The sequence below is a fragment of the Chlorocebus sabaeus genome, chromosome 12 (assembly GCF_047675955.1).
Source record: "Chlorocebus sabaeus isolate Y175 chromosome 12, mChlSab1.0.hap1, whole genome shotgun sequence".
NCBI lineage: Eukaryota > Metazoa > Chordata > Mammalia > Primates > Cercopithecidae > Chlorocebus > Chlorocebus sabaeus.
In genome coordinates this window covers 90,848,247-90,863,308 of record NC_132915.1, presented here as the reverse complement: position 1 = coordinate 90,863,308, position 15,062 = coordinate 90,848,247, and positions in this window count along the sequence as shown.

The window sequence follows — 15,062 nt, the reverse complement described above, 5'->3', positions numbered from 1 at the left end:
CAAGACCAGCCTGGCCAACATGGTGAAACCCCATCTCTACTAAAAATACAAAAATTAGCCGGGCGTGGTGGCGTGCAGCTGTAGTCCCAGCTACTTGGGAGGCTGAGGCAGGAGAATCGCTTTAACCCAGGAGGCGGAGGTTGCAGTGAGCTGAGATTAGGCCACTGTACTCCAGCCTGGGCAACTTCGTCTCAAAAAAACAAACAAAAAACCAGCAATTGAATAGCAAAACCAAGGACCCAAACAGTACTTTCAACAAAGCTAGGTACAAGGTAACCTCATGAGCCCCTGAATACAAGTGGTTGAGGCAAAATGTCTATTGCCACAAGAACATTTTTGTAAGAGGAAAATGAAAGAAGGAAAAGAGATAGTATATGAGAGGCCTGAGAACAGGAGAATCCAAAATAGGTAACAGGTGATCAATGGAAAGTTGGGCTGCCAATCTGAAAACATCAGCTGAAGCTGGGAGAGGTGCTGTCCTCTCCAACAGTGGATGAGAACAAGGACCTAAGGCAAGAACGCCTGAAAGGGCTGGAGCACTGTAGCCCTTATAAACAGTTGAGGCTGATCGGCTCTCTTTTAAGACAAGGCCCCACACCAGGGAAAACGTGGGCTAAAACTCCTGGGAGCAGGACAGCGACAAGAGAGGAAAGTAGAAGATGGCCGAGACTCAAGAAAGGATAAAAACAGAGGCAGGAAAATCCAGAAAGCAGGTTGCAATATGTTTGAACTCCACACATAAACAAGAGAAGAGCGGCTGCTCTAAGAAGGTTGAAAAGCTTGCCTGAACACTCATTCCAAAAAGTCAGGAAAACAAATTTTACATAAAAATAATACAAAAGTATCAAGATTAAATTCTGTACACAGTTGTTAAGAAAAAAAATGCAAAGAGGGAGTAGATTAACATCCTTACAGACAATGAAAACACACCAGGGAGACACCATAAAACAGAACAAGACTAACTTACTTAAAAACAAATACATCAGCCTGGGCATGGTGGCTCACACCTGTAATCCCAGTACTTTGGGAGGCCAAGGCAGGCTGATCACTTGAGCCCAAGAGTTCAAGACCAGCCTGAGCAACATGGTGAAACCCCATCTCTACAAAAAAAAAAAAAAAAAAAAAAAATTAGCTGGGGATGGTGGCATGTGCCTATAACCCCAGCTACTCAGGAAGCTGAGGTGGAAAGATCACTTGAGCCTGGGAGATCCAGGCTGCAGTGAGCCATGGTTGAGCCAGTGACTCCAGGCTGGACAACAGAGTGAGACCTCATCTCAAGAAAAAAAATAATAATAATAACAGATAAACAGATAATGACTTAAGAGATAAAAGACAGTGAAAAAGAAAAATATGTTTAAATAAAAAGGAAATGAAGAGATAAACAAGATTTGAGGGAAACTGACAAATATTGAAAGCAGCAAAGATGAAACATACAGGTAATAGGAGTTCCAAAAGAAGAAAACCAAGCAAGGGAGGAACAGAACAAATGCCAAAAGATATAATTCAAGAAAACATTTCAGAAATTAAAAAAAGGTTGAAACTAAAATTGAAAGTATACCAACAGAATATACACCCTGAGGGACCAACATTAAAACATTCCATTAAACTTGTTAAACTTTAAATAAAAAGCAAATATTATTTGGGTATCCAAATAGTTGATGAGGAAAAATTCCTCTTAATAAAAGTATTCCAACTCTAAATGGGAAAAAGATAGAATATAACTAGTTTGCAACTCCTCTGAATAAATAGATAGGCATTGAGCATCAGCCACTCCTAAGATCTCAAAGAAACAACAAATCATAATGTGTCTCCTATAGTCATGCCAAATACCCTCGGTAGTCTTGCCAAAGGGACCAAACGTGATTTTGAACCATTCTCTGAACCTAGGTACCAACTTGCAGGAAATGCCAAGGATAGAGAGAGATGTTGAACTACAACAGGAGTATAAAATCAGCAAAATCCAGACTGCAAGAAACTGCAGTAAATGGCCTGGGTTTTTCAACAGATACATTGTAAGGAAATGAAAGGGGTGGAGGAAGAATCTATAAATTGAAAGAGGCAGGGCCACGCGTGATGGCTCATGCCTTTAATTCCAGCACTTTGGGAGGCTGAGGCGAGTGGATTACCTGAGGTCAGAAGTTTGAGACCAGCCTGGTCAAAATGATGAAACTCATCTCTACTAAAAATACAAAAAAATTAGCCGGGCGTAGTGGCACATGCCTGTAGTCCCAGCTACTCGGGAGACTGAGGCAGGAGAATCGCTTGAACTGGGGAGATGGAGGTTGCGGTGAGCCGAGATCACACCATTGCACGCCAGCCCAGGCAACAAGAGCAAAACTCCGTCTCAAAAAAAAAAAAAAAAGAAGATACATGAATAAGAACTTAAGAAGATGCTTAACATTGTTAGTAAACAGGGAAACATCTAAATAGAATGGCTAAAATTTAAAAAACCAACCAAACCAAGTACTAGAGAAGACATGGAGCAACTGGGGATCTCATACACTGCTAACAGGAATGAAAAATGACACAACCACTTTGGAAAAATACGTGGCAGTTTCTTAAAGTTTAATAGACACCTACCATATGACACAGCCATTCCATTCTTAGCTTTTTTTTTATCCAAAAGAAATAGAAACATACATCAACACACAGCCTGCCCAACATGGTACAAACCCGTCTCTACTAAAAATACAAAAATTAGCCAGGAGTGGTGGCACGCACTTGTAATCCCACTTACTCAGGAGGTTTCAGTGAGCCGAGATTGCGTCACTGTACTCCATCCTGGGCAACAGAGTGAGACCCTGTCTCAAAACAAACAAACAAACCAACCCATACATCAATGCAAAGATTTGTACCTAGATATTTATAGCAGCTTCATTTGTAATAGCCCCCAAACTGGAAACACCCCCAAATATGTATTAACAGATAAATGGATGTATAATTGAGATCTATTTGTTCAATGAAATACTAATCAACAATCGAAGGAAAAATTATCAATATATGCAATGATATGAGTGAACCTCAGAATTATGATGCTGAGTAAAATAAGCCTGATAAAAAGAATGCACACCATATGCTTCTATTTATACAAAATTCTATCTATAAAATTAACCTCCAGTGACAGAAAGCAGATCAATGGTTATCTGGGATGGAGCTGGAGGAAAGGATGACCACGAAGGTGCTATGGTCTGAGTTTGTGTCCCCCCACAATTCATATATTGAAATCTTAACCTTCAAGGTGATAGTATTAGGAAGTGGCCCTTCAGGAGGTGATTAGGTGGTAAGGGCGGAGCCTCCATGAATAGGATTAGTGTCCTCATAAAAGAGACTCAGTGAGTCTGTTCCCTCTTCTGCCTGGGAGGTTACTGTGAGAAGACAGGTGTCTATGAAGAAGCTGACCCTTACCAGACATCTTGATCAAGGTCTTCCAGCCTCCAGAACTGTGAGAAACAAATCTCTGTTGTTGGCTGGGTGCAGTGCCTCACGCCTGTCATCTCAGCACTTTGGGAAGCCGAGGTGGGCAAATGGCCTGAGGTCAGCAGTTCGAGACCAGCCTGGCCAAAATGGTGAAACCCTGTCTCTACTTAAAAAAAAAAAAAAGTTAACTGGGAGTGGTAGTGGGTGCCTGTAATCCCAGCAACTTGGGAGGCTGAGGCACGAGAATTGCTTGAACCCGGGAGGCAGAGGTTGCAGCGAGCCGAGATCACGCCACTATATTCCCGCCTGAGTGACAGAATGACACTGTCTCAAAAAATAAAATAAAATAAAAATAAATAAATAAATACATTTCTGTTGTTTATAAACCACCCAGTCTATAATATTCTGTTTAATAACAGCCTGAACAGGCTAAGATAGAGGGGTACAAGGAAGCTTTAGGGGTGATTGAGATGTTCATTATCTTGATTATAGTGATGATTTGACAGGTGTATACTTATGTCAAAGCTCATCAAATTGAATGTTTTAAATATGTGTAGTTTACTGTATGTTAAGTATACTTCATTAAAGTGGTACAGAATGATTTCTTGTTCTTGCTTTATCTTTATTTTCCTAAGTTTATTTACCGCGCATGTTCTTGGTTGGTCTATTCCAATAATTTTGCTTCAGATGGTAGGTGTTCGTCGTCCTCTTTTTACTGTGTTTGTACTCCTCAGGTGGCTAATTAGTTTGGTCAATGAGCTCCTGTTCCCCTGAAGTTATCAGCCACTCTGCATGGCAACTTCTAGGGGAAGGACTGAGGACCAGTCTGTCTCTCCCTCTGGGTTTAAGGAGAGAGGAGATAAGCCCTGGTCACAGAGTGTCCCCCAGTTTTTTTTTTAAGAGATAGAGTCTCTGTCGCCCAGGCCAGAGTGCAATGGTGTGATCACAACACACTGCTACCCTTAACTCCTGGGCTCAAGCAATCCTCCCACCTCAGCCACCCAAGCAGTTAGGACCACAGGTGTGCGCCACCACACCAGGCTAATTATTTTATTTTATTTTGTAGAGATAGGGTCTCACTGTGTTGCCTAGGCTGGTCTCAAGTCCTAGCCTCAAATGATCCTCCCACCTCAGCCTCCCAAAATGTTGGGATTACAGGCGTGAGCCACCACACCTGTCCAAAACCCCTCTTGATCCCTCTGGTCTAATCACATCTTTCTAGGTGAGAGTTATCCTCTGGTCAGGGATTTGCCCTTAAATTTGTACTAAACAGCCAACAGTGATAGGAGGCGTCTTTCTGGGAAATAATCTCTTAATTTCACTTAACTTTTCTCCTTATTAGGGCATGTTGCTTTCCTGGAAGGCTGATCCATGTGGCCTGGCTATGCTGATGGTTTCTAAAGGGAAGAAGTAGGATGTAGGTAGTGATTGTCCCAAGACAACACTTGGGTGAGCAACAGCGACCTTCCTGGCCTGTAGTCTCTCTCTACCACCTCCATCAGCCCTTCACCCAGGCTGCCGGCACTTCCCTCCTTGCCCCTAAGTATAGAAATAATTGCAGACAGACTTCTGTCACCCCAGAGGCTGCTGCTGCTTTTTTTTGAGATGGAGTCTCGCTCAGTCCCCCAGGCTGGAGTGCAGTGGAGCAATCTCGGCTCACTGCCTCCTGGGTTTAAGCAATTCTCCTGCCTCAGCCTCCTGAGTAGCTGGGATTACAGGTGCCCACCACCACACCCAGCTAATTTTTGTATTTTTAGTAGAGACACAGTTTTACCATGTTGACTAGGCTGATCCTGAACTCCTGACTTCAGGAATCCATCCGCCTTGGTATCCCAAAGTGCCGAGATTACAGGGGTGAGCCACCATGCCCAGCTGATCTTGTTCTTTTTTATGACTGCATAGTATTCTATGGTCTATATGTACCACATTTTCTGTACCCAATCTGCCACCGATGGGTATTTAGGTTGATTCCATGTATTTGCTATTATGAATAGTGATGTAATGAACATACATGTGCATTTATCTTTATGGCAGAACAATTTATATTCCTTTAGATATCTATCCAGCTGTGGGACTGCCAGGTCAAATGCTAGCTGTGGTTTTAGTTCTTTGAGGAATTGCCACACTGCTTTCCACAGTGGTTGAACTAATTTGCACTCCCACCAGCAGCGTGTAAGTGCTTTCTTATCTCTGCAACCTGGCCAGCATCTGTTATTTTTTGACTTTTTTTTTTAAGATAGTGTTTTGCTCTTGTCACCCAGGCTTGAGTGCAATGGCATTATGTCAGCTCACTGCAACCTCTGCCTCCCAGGTTCAAGCAATTCTCCTGCCTCAACCTCCCCAGTAGCTGGGATTACAGGCGCCCACCACCCCACCCAGCTAATTTTTGTATTTTTAGTAGAGACAGGGTTTCACCACTTTGACCAGGCTGGTCTGGAACTCCTGACCTCAGGTAATCCACCTGCCTCGGCCTCCCAAGGTGCTGGGATCACAAGCGTGAGCCACTGTGCCTGGCCTTGACTTTTTAGTAATAGCCATTCTGACCTGCGTGACATGGTATCTTGCTGTGGTTTTGATTTGCATTTCTCTAACAATCAGTGATACTGAGCATTTTTTCATATGCCTGTTGGCCACATGTATGTCTTCTTTTGAAAAGTGTCTGTTCATATTCTTTGCCCATTTTTTAATGGGGTTATTTTTTGCTTGCACATTTATTTGAGTTTTTCTGTACATTCTGGATATTAGACCTTTGTCAGATGTATAGTTTGCAAATATTTTCTCCCATTCTGTAAGCTGCCTGTTTACTCTGTAAAACCAATTAGTATTCTTTGATGAGGTAGTCTAGATCTGAAAATTAGGTTCTGAGCATCATAGCACTAAAGGCAATAAGAGCTTCAGAGAAGTGTAAAATAGTTTACCGATTCAAAAGCCAGAAAAAGAAAGAACTTTTAAACATATTTTGACAAATACTTTAGAATAATATTCATTCGAGTTAGCATTCAGTGAATGTGAGTGGCTGACATGACCCTGTTCTTAGTGTTAAGAAAATTGAAGTATATGGAATCCTAAATAAGTTAAAATGATATCTTACACCAGTTTAACAAGTTAACCATTTTTTTTTTTTTTTTTTTTTGGCAATGAAGTCTCACTCTGTCACCCAGTCCAGAGTGCAGTGGCACTATCTTGGCTCACTGCAACCTCCACCTCCCGGGTTCAGGTGACTCTCTTGCCTCAGCCTCCTGAGTAGTTGGGACTACAGGTGCGCACCACCACGCTCGGCTAATTTTTTATTTTTAGTAGAGACAGGATTTCACCACGTTGGTCAGACTGGTCTCGAACTCCTGACCTCGTGATCCACCCTCCTCGGCCTCCCAAAGTGCTGGGATTACAGGCAAGAGCCATCGTGCTCGGCCTAACAAGTTAAACTATTAATTTGCATTTGACAGTTGCATTTAACAAATTTGTATTAATTTGCATTTAACATTGCATTCAACAAATCCCACTGGCCTCCAGGCTGTACTCTGAGTATACTAAGATGTTTACCGCTTTGGAGTTTTTCACCTATTGTTCCATTTGCCTGAAATGGAAGTGTTTCTCCTGGATCTTCACAGGTTTTGCTACTTCTCAGTACTCAGAGCTATCCTCAAATTTCACCTTTGCAGAGAAGATTTCCATGACCACTCTAGGAACCTGATCTCGACCCTCAACCATTCTTGAACTCCATATTTTGTTTTTCTTCACAGCACTTATCTCCATATGAGATTATACTGTCCCATATATCTATCCATTTATTAATTGATTGCACGTCTTCGCCCATCTGAGGCTTGGGGCTTCTTCCATCTTGTTCCACAAGGCACAGTTCTCCAACACATGGGATAATACAATACTTGGTACAAAGCAGACACTCAGTTAAAGAACTGCTAAATTAATTTTAAAAATCCCCTGTGCATTGCCACGTCTGTCAGTTATCTATTGCTGTGTAATAATCTACTCTGAAACTTAGTGGCTTAAAATAATGATTTGTTATTTTTCACAATTTGGTGGGTTGACTGGGTCTGCTGGGCTCACCAGGCAGCTTACAATCACTGGTGGCTGGTCCAGGAATATGTGGGCTAAGACGGCTTTATCCACGAGGCTAGGGTGTCAGCTGGGATAGCTGGGCTTCTCTGCATGGTCTTTCAACCTAGGTTTCTGAACTCAATGCCAGAAGCCTCCCAAGAAAGCAAAGGGAGAAGCAGTGAGACCTCGAGGTCTAGGCTCTGGAACTCGGCAAGTCACTTCTACCACGTTCTCTTGGTCAAAGCAAGTCCAGAATCAAGGGGTGAGGAAATAGATCTACCTTTTGATGGGAGAAACTGCAAAACACCATGACCCTGCTTTTCAACATATGACATTACTCCACAGAAGCTTTCTTTCCTTCCCCCTTCCCTTCCCTCCCCTCCCTTCCCCTCCCCTCCCCTCCCCTCCCCTTTCCTTTCTTTCTGATAGAGTCTCACTCTGTTGCCCAGGCTGGAGTGCAGTGGCACGATCTCGGCTCTTTGATAGAAACAGATATGAGTGCTTCATTGATTCATTCATTCAAAAAATATTTGTTGCAATCTGCTACATGCTGTTTTCAACACACTAGATCCTGGTAATTAATGGTAAACAGACATGATTCTCACTCTTCTGGTGTTTACAGTATTTAAATTCTGCTAATGTTTGTTGGACATCTACCATACATTACACATTTTTTTTTAAGTTTTTTCAATATAGAGATGGGGTCTCACTATGTTGGCCAGGCGAATCTCAAACTCCTGACTTCAGGTGATCCACCCACCTCGGCCTCCCAAAGTGCTGGGATTATAGACGTGAGCCACCGTGCCTGGCCCCAAAGCAGTTTTCCTAGTTTGTAAATAGCATTAAAGAAATCATCCGCCTTTGCTCAGCCCAGTGCCTGGCAGCCAACAAGCCCTCGCTGCTGGTCCAGTGATGAATGAATGTCATCAGTGATTGATTCCACAGTCTTCAACAATGTGCCACTTCTCTAGACATATTGGCCTATACTGGCCCCTAGTGGAATTTGAGGATTGGTACATCCCACCTGAGACCTGGGGATACATTCTCTAATGGGAGATTGAATGGTAGGATTCCGGGTTACAGATAAGGGCAGTGGCCCCTGAACTTTAGCACAGATACAAGTTATAGAGTGATCTTATTAAGAATGGCAGATTCGGCCTGGCGCAGTGGCTCACGCCTGTAATCCCAGCACTTTGGGAGGCCGAAGCGGGCAGATCATGAGGTCAAGAGATCGAGACCATCCTGGCCAACATAGTGAAACCCCGTCTCTACTAAAAATACAAAAATTAGCTGGGCATGGTGGCACACGCCTGTAATCCCAGCTACTCAGGAGGCTGAGGCAGGAGAATCGCTTGAACCCAGGAAGTGGAGGTTGCAGTGAGCTGAGATCCGCCGCTGCACTCCAGCCTGGTGACAGAGAGAGACTCTGTCTCAAAATAAATAAATAAATAAATAAATAAATAAATAAATAAATAAATAAATAATAAATAAAGAATAGCAGATTCCTCAGCTCTATCTCAGTAAGTTCAATACGTCTGAAAAAGTCTAAATTCACTAAGTCCTAGCCCTTTATTCAACCTCTGTAATGAGTGGGTGCTCGAGGTTGAGGCTACAGTTGTGGAAAGAGGACCCTATGTTTAAGGGCAGTGAGATAGATGAGCGTTAGAAAACAGATCTGTCACTTAGTCTGTGTAACCATGGGAAATCCACTTAATATCTGTGATTCTATTTCTCTCATCTGTGAAATAGAATTAATGATACCTATCTCATAGGGCTGTTGTAAGATTAGAAATAGTGCCTAGTTACAATGCTTAGTAGCTAAATTATAACTCATTAAGTGGAGGTTAATATTATTGGTATAGCACAATGACAAAGGTTCATAAAAATGTGTAGCATTGGCCAGGTGTGGTGGCTCATGCCTGTAATCCCAGCACTTTGGGAGGCCAAGGCAGGAGGATCACTCGAGCCCAGGAATTTGAGACCAGCAAGGGCAACATAGTGAGACCCCATCTCTATACTGAAAAAAACTTAAAAAATATGTAAAGTGTATAATAGATGTCCCACGAACATGAGCAGAATTTAAATACTGTAAGCACCAGAAGAGTGAGAATCATGTCTGCTTACCATTGATTACCAGGATCTAGGGTGTTAAAAACAGCATGCAGTAGGTGTGCAACAAATATTTTTTGAATGAATGAATGAGGCACTCACATCCTGTTTCTATCAGTGTGAATGTTTGTTTTCCCAATGTATATTGCTTTATAAGCACTGGATGTACCAGAAATTTGGTGTGTGTGTGTGTGTGTGTGTGTGTTTGTGTTTTAAGTTGTTTTAAGTTCTCCAAGGACTTGCAGACACTTTGTTTTTTGTGTATCTCAACACTGACTAAGCTTCCAGGAGTCAAGTTGTTTTTAGAAAAGTTCTTTTTGTTCAGTAGAACATTGACTACAAAAAGAAAAAGAAAAAAAAAAGGGTTTGTTTGTTTGTTTGTTTTAGTTATATAGTGATAAGAACACCAGCCTTGGAGACAAACTACCTCAGTTCAAATCTCAGTTCTAACTAGTTGTGTTACTTTAGCAAGTCACTCACCCTCTCTGGGCCTCAGTTTCCCCATTTGGAACATGAGGGAGTTTGAGGATCATTTCTAATGTGTTAAGATTCTGTATGTTTAATTCAGTGTCTTAAATAATCCCTTTATCATAAAACTAATACATGTCTATTGCCAAATATTTGAAAAATACCAAAAGGAGTAAATAAGGAAGTAAAAACCACTGTCAATAGCACTCACCCAGAAGGACCACTGTTGACATTTGGGTGAATATTCTTCTAGTCCTCTTTATAGCTATGGATAGTTTTTACCAAAAATTATCAGAACATACATTCCATTTTGTAATGTGCTTTCTCACTTAATATGTTAGCAGAATTTTTACATCGTCAGTGTTCTTCAAGAGCACAATTCTAATCTCTGTGGACGGTTGAATCATAATTCATTAAACAATCCCTGTTGGATATTTAGGTTAGTTCTACTTTTTAGCATAAGTAAGGCTTTGACAACTAGCCTTTATACAAATCTGTACCCACATCTCTAAATTTTTCCCCTTAGGTTAAATTGTAAAACTTTTTTTTTTTTTTTTTTTAAATGAGACAGGGTCTCTCTCTATCGTCCAGGCTGGAGTGCAATGGCGTGATCATAGCTCACTGTAGCCTCAAACTCCTGGGCTCAAACCATCCTCCACTTTAGCCTCCCCGTGTAGCTGGGGATACAGGTGCATACCACCAAACCCGGCCAAAACTTTTAAATATATCACCAAATTGCCCTCCAAGTGAAATTACACATATGTACACTCTCATTAGTAACATTTGAGTGGCTGTTTCCCCATGATATCTCCAACATTGGTTATTGTGGTTTTTTAAAAGATCTTGCCAATGTCATGGGTAAAAAAAATAGCATATCATTATTTGAACCTAATGTTATTTTCATTATACTGTATTATTTCTGGTAGAATGTAAAATTGCATACACACTATTTTTACAACTTTGTAAAAATACATGGAACACGCATGTATCAAGCGTGGAAAGAACAATAGAAAAATGTCAGTAGTTCTATGATGGGATTGTGATATAATTCTTTTATGTTGTAAATTTTTTAAATTAAAAAGAATCTCTGTAGCAGATGGCTACTTGTTCTTCCAAATTCCTCCCCTCTTCCTGGGCACAGTTGCCCAGCTAGAGGCTACATTTCCTAGCCTCTTGTGCAGCTGGATGTGACCATGTGGTTAAGTGTGGGCTAACCAAATATTGAAAGGAAGTGATGTGAACATTTTCTGGGTCATCTCCAGATTTAAGCTCCTTATCTGGAATGTTGGTTCTTCCTCCTTTCCCAGAGTGAGCAACCCAGCCTTGATTAAGCAAATAATGACACCTTAGGGGATAGAGAGCAACAGGGAAACCATACCTGGCTTTTTTTTTTTTTTTTTTTTTTTTGACAGAGTCTTGCTCTGTGGCCCGGTGGCATCATCTTGACTCATTGCAACCTCCGCCCCCTGGGTTCAAGCAATTCTCCCTGCCTCAGCCTCCCGAGTAACTGGGATTACAGGTGTCCACCACCACGCCCGCTAATTTTTGTATTTTTAGTAGAGACGGAGTTTTGCCACGTTGGCCAGGCTGGTCTTGAACTCCTGACCTCAGGTGATCCATCTGCCTCGGCCTCCCAAAGTGATGGGATTACAGGCATGTGCCACCGCACCTGGCTGAAACTGTATCTGTTTATAGCAGCATCACCTGAACAACCCAGCCTGGTTGTTTTGTTTTGTAAGATTAATTTTGGGCCGGGCTTGATGGCTCACGCCTGTAATCCCAGCACTTTGGGAGGCCGAGGTGGGCAGATCACGAGGTCAGAAGATTGAGACCATCCTGGCTAACACAGTGAAACCCCATCTCTACTAAAAATACAAAAAATTAGCCGGGTGTGGTGGTGGGCACGTGTAGTCCCAGCTACTTGGGAGGCCGAGGCAGGAGAATGGAGGCGGGAGGCAGAGCTTGCAGCGAGCGGAGATCATGCCACTGCATTCCAGCCTGGGCATCAGAGCGAGACTCCGTCTCAAAAAATAATAATAATAATAATTTTGATGTTGTTTGCACCCACGATATTTTGGGGCCTCTCTTACAGCAGTGTAGCTGTGACCCTAATAATCTCAAACTTCTCCCTAAGATTGGGGACATTTTGGGGACCATTTCACAGTTTGTGGAGCTGTTTGGAAGCTGGTAGCAGAGGACTGGGAAGCTACTGTGTACTTTCCTGAATACTAGAAAATATTGGTTTTTTTATATTCCTTCATATAAATTTTAACAAAATTCTGTGTTAGTATATTTTTTGTTTACAAGGTTTGGAAATAAATATAATTAATGGTCGATACAAAATACAAAATCATAATGTAAAAATCACACATTAAGTATCCAAAAAAATAAGCTGCCAACCAACATACTCCATTGAGGATAAATTTCTTATTGATACTTTTAAGGCTACAGATTATCAGTGGTTCTGCTACACTGTGTGCTTTTAATGGCAATGGTTGTGGTTTTCATGATCATGACAATAAGAAGCATACTTCTTTTTTTTTGAGACCGAGTCTCGCTCTGTCACCCAGACTGGAGTGCAGTGGCGCCATCTCGGCTCACTGCAAGCCCTGCCTCCTGGGTTCACGCCGTTCTCCTGCCTCAGCCTCCTGAGCAACTGGGACTACAGGCGCCTGCAACCATGCCCAGCTAATTTTTGTTTTGTTTTGTATTTTTAGTAGAGACGGGACTTCACCGTGTTAGCCAGGTTGATCTCGATCTCCTGACCCGTGATCTGCCTGCCTCGGCCTCCCAAAGTGCTGGGATTACAGGCGTGAGCCACCATGCCTGGCCATTTTTATTCTATTTTTTAAGACAGGGTCTCACTCTGTTGCCTAGGCTGGAGAGCAGTAGTGCGATCTTGGCTCACTGAAACCTCTGCCTGCCGGGTCCAAGTGATTCTCCTGCCTCCACCTCCCAAGTAGCTGGGACTACAGGTGCACGCCACTATGCCCAGCTAATTTTGTATTATTAGTGGAGACACGTTTCACCATGTTGGCCAAGCTGGTCTCAAACTCCTGGTCTCATGTGATCCACCCCCTTGGTCTCCCAAAGTGCTGGGATTACAAGCAAGAAGCTTGTAAAAACAGTTTTAAAAAACTTTTAAAAAACAATTCCAGGCTGGGCATGGTGGCTTTCACCTTTATCCTAGCAGTTTGGGAGGCCAAGGAAGGTGGATCACTTGAGGTCAGGAGTTGGAGACCAGCCTGGCCAACATGATGAAACCCCGTCTCTACGAAAAATACAAAAATAAGCTGAGCGTCGTGGTAGGCACCTGTAATCCCAATTACTTGGGAGGCTGAGGCAGAAGAATTGCTCAAAACCCAGGTTTCAGTGAGCCAATATGGCACCACTGCACTCCAGCCTGGGCAACAGAGTGAGACTCTGTCTTTAAATAAATAAATAAATAAATATAATAACAGTTTCACATTATTGGTTCAATTGAATGGATTCACAATTACCGCTGTTGAATGTATTTGCAGTCACTACTCTGGAAAGTACAGTGCCAGGTGGCACTCTGAGAAGTCAGCATTTGTCCCAGATACTGGATGTTGGCAAGAGACTCCAGCACCATACACAGGAAGTTTGGAAGGTACTCATCACAACGGTTCACCCACTGTCTTCACGAACAAGTGGTTCCACAGCCACCAGAATGACTTGGGGATCCACGATTCTCGTCACCATTATACAGCCCAGCTATGACCCACCCCCTGGGGACCTAGGGAGTCAGGACCTTCAAAATCTAGGGAAGGCAGCAGTGACTTCAGCTTCCCCTCGTCATGTGGGAGGGGACCCTTCCTTTCTCCTGAGCGGGCCCTCTCCTAGAACCTGCAGTAGATGTAGGATGTCAGTGATCCCCAGCCTGCTCCTTAGTGAGGAAGCCTGGCTTCTGTTTCTCATTGTGACATGGCAGAGACAGGAATTTCAAGGCCAGAGGGCATGGATGTGCTTTCCAGCCCCACTTCTTACTATCGCGAGAACCAGCGTGGGCAAGGGATGCCATTTTGCATGTTGTCATGGTTTTTCCTCCACTTAAGATCACCATTTGCAATTCACTTGTTGCTACATTGCCTTCATAATTATCATTTTAGTAATTGTACATTATTTGACTGAACAATAGAGTTTACGTAAAGAGCTCCTTACTGTGGACTCTTTAAGTAGTTCCCAATTTTGTGTTACCACAAAAATTGCTGCAATTAATATCTTTTGCAATACGACTTTTTGCTTCTGTTGGATAATTCCCTCAGGAAATGGGGTGAGTTTTGACTACCTCTTAGACGAGAAGGATATTGTGGTAACAATATCCTTTTTGGCTTAGCAAACAATGAAGAAGACCAGAACTATCCTTCGGGAAGAAGTGCTTAACTAAACTATGCTACCTCTAATTAATGAAATACTAGGCAACTATTTAAAGACATTAGGATTACTTTATAATAGCCAAAAATGGAAGCAATTTAGATGTTCCTCAGCTAATAAACAAAACATGGTATTATATCCATACAGTGGAATATTACTCAGCCATAAAAAGGAATGAGATACATCCTACAACGTGGATGAACCTTGAAAGCATTATGCTACATAAGATAAATTAGACACAGAAGGCCACATATAATATGATTCCATTTGTATGAAATGGCTAGAATAGGCAAATCATAGAGACAGAAAATAAGATAAGCAGTCCCTGGGGGCCAGGGGAAGGGGTCAGTGGGGCATGATTGCTAACAGATACAGGGTTTCTTTTTGGGATGATGAAATTGTCTTGAATTAGGTAACAGTGATGACTGCAAGAAAGACCTCATGAATATGCTAAAAACCACTGACTTGTACACTTTATTTTTTATTTATTTATTTATTTATTTATTTTGAGACGGAGTCTCGCTCTGTCGCCCAGCCTGCAGTGCAGTGGCCGGATCTCAGCTCACTGCAAGTTCCGCCTCCCGGGTTCACGCCATTCTCCTGCCTCAGCCTCC